The 7130-nt window shown below is 36.2% G+C and overlaps 1 non-coding gene across 1 annotated transcript; it reads right to left on the bottom strand.

Moving 5' to 3' along the window:
- Nucleotides 1–6301: 6301 nt before the first annotated feature.
- On the bottom strand, nucleotides 6302–6408 carry LOC120268036. Its single transcript, XR_005538707.1, has one exon. It is a non-coding gene; the product is annotated as a small nucleolar RNA R71 (small nucleolar RNA).
- Between the last annotated feature and the right edge of the window lie 722 nt (nucleotides 6409–7130).

Genomic DNA, 7130 nt, shown 5'->3' with positions numbered 1-7130 from the left:
CGTTTTCAACATTCAGCAGAAACGGTTAGCCGTTATTTTAAAAAAGTGCTTGAAGCTATTACTACTCTTGCGACGACATATATAGAATTGCCACCAACAACTACATCACCTAGAAGAAAGAACAAGTAGAAAGCAATATCATTACCTAGAAGAAAGAATTAATTATCTCCTTCTAAGAACTAAAATTACTTTATATAAAGGTCCAATTCACCAAATAAATGTTCCAAGTGGCTGCAAAACAAAAAACAAAAGCACAAGTTGAGTCTGCAAAGGAAAAGCAAACATTTGATTATATATTAATGAAGTTGCAAATTGCTCATAGATTTTTTTCGAAAGCATGGCTAGAATCATAGTCAAATCTCGGGAAATAGCGTAACTAAAGACCTTAATATTTCCAACAACAACAACAAAGATTACTTATAAGTCAGTCATTCATCAAAAGTGATACCATGTTTTTCAGTAATATTCTTTCATCGAGACCACATTGATTACAAAAACTCACATTCATGAAGTACCATAAACATACTAAAAAGCATTTCAAATTTAATTTCTATCGGACTATTTCCAACATTATTTGTGCAAATGGAGAATGCATTTCCAATCACACTTGATAATTAAAAACATATACAAAAGCAGTCTACCTCAATATTTATTCCTCTCTTTATCTATATTTATATTAAAAAATCTATTATGATACTAATTTAGGGTTAAGAGATAAAACTCAACGACAAATATAATAATAATAATAATAATAATAATAATAATAATAATAATAATAATAATACATGATTGGTTACAAATATGGTCTATAATGCCACTAATAAGAATTTCAGAAACCATATGAAAAGTCCATACCACATCCATTATCACACATAATAATTCATTCCAACAAGAAAAGAAAAAAGGACTTAAAATAATACTCAAGTTCAATGAAGTCTGGCTTATCAGAGCAAAGCAATTGAATAAAACCATGAATTTTGCCCCTCTAATTTCATCTATTCCTGAAGTTCACTGACAAAAGAATTCAAAAAGGTTCATCAATGTCAATCACATGTACATAACAAGTCTATCATCATGGACATATCGAATGTTTATGGAAAATCTAGAATCTCTTTTTGAAACCAAACTTCATATCATCTTGAAAAAAAAAAAAAACTAATTAACAGTGCAAAAACTGCACAATTCTCAGATCCAGATCTCCATGAAGCAGATCTTCATGCTAGTGCTAACTCATACATATAAAATCAAGTTCACACATGAAATTCTCCAATTAACATTGAAGGAATTTGGAGATCTAAACGTAGTTATTCCAAAAACAGAAGATCCCATGAATTGTAGGAACTAAACAAAAGTTCTGATTTTTACCTCACAAAACCACTTCAGAAACAAAATTTAAAAAAAAAAAGATCTAAAAAGAGGAACAAAACCTACCGATCCAAACGTCTTGACACCAAAAATACTCAAAATAAAGCAAAGAAACAGCAATACACTACCTCAACCTTCACAGCAGAAATGGAAACAAAAAGATGTGGCAAAGAACGGAGGCGTGGTGATCGGACCGGAGGAGTGGTGACCGGAACGGAGGCGTCGTCACCGGAACGGAGATGTGCCGGCCAGCTCAAATGCCCTACCTTCTCCTTTCTCCAATGGTTGGCAAAGGTTGCAGCCCCCAACCCAGCCCGAAAAACAAAGGGAGACCAAAATATTTTGGTCTCACCACTTTAAAAAATTCCTATGGAATCCTTTGTTTACATAGTATTTTCACCCCATGAAAACAATGTCCAAACACCCATTACTATGAATTCCTATGTAATACTAAATTACATAGGAATGAACACTATTCCTATGGAATTTAGGGCCATCCAAACAGGGCCTAAGTGTTTATCTTATGGAAAGGCAAGAAAGCTCTTTGCCATTGTGTTTGAGGACCTAGACTATACTTTTATTCATAATTCTATTAAAGATTGTTTTTTAGTCTCATAATCTAATATTTTTTTTTTCTATTGTATGGGATTTTGTCTATATTTTTTAAGAAAACATAACCTTTAATATACTTTATGGGTAACTTTGTAGGTGTGATTAATGTTGGAGAAAATTATTTAAGAGTGAAAAAGCATAAAAAAATAATTTAAAAAAAAACATCAATACTTCATGTTGGATCATCAGAATATAAAAACAAATTAGTGGAAGCATACCTTAACAACTCATTGTTAAGAAATATGCATAGTCTTCTGAGTCCCTAACAACAATAAGATATTGTTGCGAAAAAAAATATGCATACAATTTGAGGCCTAAGACCGTATTTATGGACTTTGCTTATTTTAATTTAATCCATTATAAAATTAAAAATAGCATAATGAGCTTTACACATATGTTTATATAGGTTTTCTCTAAGCCTTAATTTTATTAAAAAAAAAAAGGTCAACAAGTTAAAAAAATCAAAAAAGAAAAGAGGGATTTAAAAAATAAAAAAAAATTACATTACACATTTTTAAAGATAAGATATTTAATAAAAATTTAACAAAATTCAAAATTAATACAAAAAAATTGTGTTGAAATTAAAAATTTTAAAAATTTAAAAAAAAAAATCTTTCTCGTAATGGATAAAAACAAAACATGGGCAATGTGAGGGAAAGGAAAAAAATAAAGACGTTGGAGAAGAATAAGAGAAGTAAAGGGAAGAGAGGCAAGGGGAGACCGAGTGCTTTGACAAGGAGGAGGAGAAAAGAGAAGACAAAAGAGATTGAGAGAAGGTGAGGGGAGGTAGAATGAAGACAAGGGAAGAGGGAAAGAAGAAGAGCGTAACAAGATTAAAAAAAAAAACAAAAGAGTTACTTTTTGGGATGCATCATCATTCCTCTCTGAGCCATATATCATGATGGCCCACCTATTACTTATGTTAAACATAGTTAAGACCATGCATTATCCATCATTGTATCCATGCATGTAAAGGAATTGATGTTTGAGAATGTGTATTGTCGAAGGACGACTACACTGTCCTGTCGCAAGTGCATGTTTCATCAAGTAATAAATCTCTCGTGCATGAGCACGAGAGAGGCGTGTTCGCTGGGGTCCCAAAAAAACACTATTACTTCCTCTTCAACAACATTATTTAGTCTATCTAATGGAGATGATTGTTTAATTGCAACTACCAAATAAAGAAACAAATATAAAAGATACTATGCAAACTAAAAGATGTATAAACACATAGGATAAGGAAGGCTAGAAAGGATCCCCTCTAGGAAGTAGCAAAGTAAGGATGAATTGGAAAGAAGGTATGATGTTGGCTAGGCTTTGGTCCACGAGACTTTAAAGCCAACTACCTTTGGAACCTATGGTGATAGCCTGAATCCCATATGGGTTCCAACGTTTGGATATCCCTATGCTATCTTTGGATACAAGGAGTCTCAATCTAAAGCTAAACTCTAATGATGTCAACACCTAGAACCTCCGGTGTGAAAATATACTCGATCCCTTTCTAATCTATGTATGATCTAATACATGCAAGCATCCCAGTCTACACATATCATTCAAAATCAAATCTACGGAATTCATCATTTGTAGATTGAACATTAAGAAAAATAGATTAAAACTAAAGAAATTTTAAGCCAACAATCAATATAAATTCAAGTAATCATCCATACAAGCTATTCTCCCAAGGTTCACTGGAGCCCGGTGGACTTGGTGTTAGGAAATATCACAAAATTAAACTTTCTAAGATTATAGAGGAGTTATATTTATTGAGACTTCATAAAACATGATAAACACTATTCAGTTATGAAATATTAAACTTCATAACATGATACATATTGTCATATAAAGTTTTATTAGAAATATTAGTCCTAATGTAACTAAAATCACTTTTGTCTTTAAATCCTTATAATTTTGATTAATTATTTTACTCCATTAAATTTTAATCAAAATTTAAAGTTAAGACAAAAACCCTAAACCAAATTATAATTTCACTCATCCCATGAAGTAAAACTATAAATTGACAATTTTACCCCTACACTCAAAATGAGATTGATTCTTAATCCCTTTAAGCATGACTCCCTAGGTTCATTTTGACTAATAATGGGAGGGTACCAAAGGACGTAGGTGACACCTAGCCAATCCCATGGCCCCACATCGTAGCCCAATTAACCATGAATAAGTAGATCATTACGAGCTTTTCCGATTATGTGATAAGTGCTTGTGTGATAAGAATGCGAAGTATTCTTTTTTTATGATGAACATTACTTTTATCAGGCTTTAGCGCTAATATGTGTGCATTTATGTTACTTTCATGCGTATAGGGTTGTGAAGCCGAATGGTAAAGAAAGAAGCCAATGTAGGTCGTGAACGCACTATTTGGAGGAAATCTTGAGAAGGTTCAAACACGAAGTCATAAGTCGGCTTCAAAATGAAAGAATGTGTGCCAACCTCTTTGTATTCAAGTTAACACAATGATTAGGAGAGGTATTGGCAAGGGATTTGGAGAGTTTCTACGGCTCGACATCGCGCTCCATTTGGAAGAAGGTTAGTAGGAGAGCTTTCATCGGCATTGATCCGGCGAGGTGTATCCTAGGCCGGACAAAGAGACCTTTGGAAGAGTCGAGGCTTCTCCACAAGACTATCATCATGACTATCGAGGGGGTTTTCTATGGATTACTTGCTTTTACATTCGATTTCATTGTTGATTGTAACTAGCTCCATGGAGAGCTAAACCCCTTAGTGGGTACTTGGATTTGTAAACCCTAAGATGTATTTGTTTCATTAAACCTTTTATTATGCTTCCATTAATTGATGCTTTAATTGAGTTCCAATCTTGAATGTTTGATTGAATGAATACTCCCTTAGAGTGATACTAGAGTTGAGAGTTCTTATTGGTAACCCTTGTGAGTGGTGACACACCACGAGAGTTAGACAAAGCTAGATTGGAGAGGGTTGAGAGGGTAAGTCGAGAGATAGCGGAGCGTCCCCTTTCCCTCTAGTGTGATTTATCCTACCTCCATTTCCTCGAGTTCTTTGCTGTCATAGTAGAGTGAATGGGCTAAGGGATGACCTTCCGCTGGGGCTTAGATGTAGAGGCAACAGAGTGAAGCGTTGAAGTGATTTTAGCACCTAGGGCTTAATTGTGACTAGAGACCTTTCACCTGGACCAAAGAGTTAGGTCTATATCTAGGAAGAGGGTTATCACTTGGAATCCCTAGAACTCCATGCGATTCTATCCGAGTACGAGGTGTTGAGATTGTTCAATTTCTCCTCCGGGACATGGTATAGAGTTAGTCATGGTTGACCTTAGATTTGGGACCGTGTATTGCAGGATTTCCACGACTCATTAATGCATTAATTAGAAAGCATAATAGTTGGTTCTGCACTTGAAATGATTGTCCTAGGCGGAACAATATCCGAGTACCCTATTTATATCGATTGCCTTACCTCCCCTTTACTTGTGCTTCTCTTTCTTGTCTCTTTTATTCTTGTTTAAATTACATCTTGTTAATAAAACCATTATTCATCTCTCACTTGGTTAAGAAACAATTTAAGTATTTTTATTCCCTACTCCCTGTGGATACAATACCCACTCACCTAGGATTTATTACTTCGACACCCGTGCACTTGCGGGACATACTCAAGGGGCGTTGTCAAGTTTTTGTCACCATTGTCAGGGAGTAGGCGTTTAGAGATACTTTGCACTTTGTTTTTTCTTAGCTATTCATTCATTCATTCAATTTCACATTTTCTATTTCTATCATCGTTTTGATTTGTTTTCTTTCTTTTGGTGCAACTCCATGTTATGACATGAGGAAATCCTTCGACATTGATTGAAGGAGATTCGGAACTTGAACATACGCTCAGAAGAAGGGGAAAAGAACCTGTGCAAGAAACGTCTAATCAAGCTGAAATAGAAGTTGAAGGGTCAGATGATATGGCAAAACAGAATGAGCAACAGAGGACACTTTTTGATTATGCTAGACCCTCAATTATGGGTACACAATCGAGAATTGTGCGACCCCCGATCACAGCTCCGAACTTTGAGCTGAAACCTGCATTCATCCAAATGATTCAGCAGCCAGGGCAGTTCAACGGTTTGGCCAATGAGGACCCAAACAACCACATAAACAACTTATTGGAAGTTTGTGATATGCTGAAGATTAATCTTGTATCGGATGATGCTATTAGATTGAGGGTTTTCCCATTCTCTCTTAAGGGAAAAGCCAAGCAATGGTTTCATTCCTTGCACAAAGCCTCCATCATGACTTGGAATGAGATGGTCGAAGCTTTTCTTGCTAGGTACTTTCCTCCGAGGAAGTCGGCCAAGCTTCGCAATGAGATATCGTCGTTTGTACAGATGGAGTTGGAATCATTGTTTGAGACATGGGAGTGCTTCAAGGATCTTTTGCGGAGGTGCCCACAACACAGATTTCCTGAATGGATGATTATCCAAACCTTCTATAATGGGTTGAATCCGAGTATAAGGCAATTGCTAGATGCCGCCGCAGGAGGTACAATAGGGAGTAAAACCCCAGAAAAAGCACGGGAAAGAAAAAAGATGGTCGGGCTCCATGAAATAGATGCGGTAACCTTTTTGGCTGCCCAAGTGGAGTCACTGAGCAAGATAGACCTTCTAACTTCTAATAGGGTGGCGGCCGTGACTACTTGCACCGGGTACAATGGAGGACATGGTCCATCCGATTGCCCGATCTCTATTGGTGATGCATCTTCAGTGGAGAAAGTTGACTTTGTAGGTAATGCAATGAGGAACCAAGGAAATCCACATAGCAACACCTACAATCCAGGTTGGAAGAATCATCCCAATTTTTTGTGGAGCAACCAAGGACCACAAAAGGCCATAGCACCACCGGGTTTCCAACATCAACAAGCCCCGAACATGGAGAATCGAGTTTCAGGCTTGGAGACCCGAATGACAGATTAGAGAAGACCTTGACTAGATTTGTGCAATCGTCAGATACAAGGTTTCGATCAGTCGACTTCGCAACCATACCGCTTTCTTGCACAATCTTGAGAATCAAGTGGTGCAAATTATGAAGTCTCTATCAGAGAGACCACAAGGAAACTTGCCAAGTAATACCGAGACCAATCCTAGAGAGCATGTGAAGGCGATCACTTTGAGAAGTGGTCATGAG

This window comes from Dioscorea cayenensis, chromosome 8 (assembly GCF_009730915.1).
Source record: "Dioscorea cayenensis subsp. rotundata cultivar TDr96_F1 chromosome 8, TDr96_F1_v2_PseudoChromosome.rev07_lg8_w22 25.fasta, whole genome shotgun sequence".
Taxonomy (NCBI): Eukaryota; Viridiplantae; Streptophyta; class Magnoliopsida; order Dioscoreales; family Dioscoreaceae; genus Dioscorea; species Dioscorea cayenensis.
Note: the sequence above shows the minus strand (reverse complement) of the source record. Positions and strands in the feature narration are given on the sequence as shown.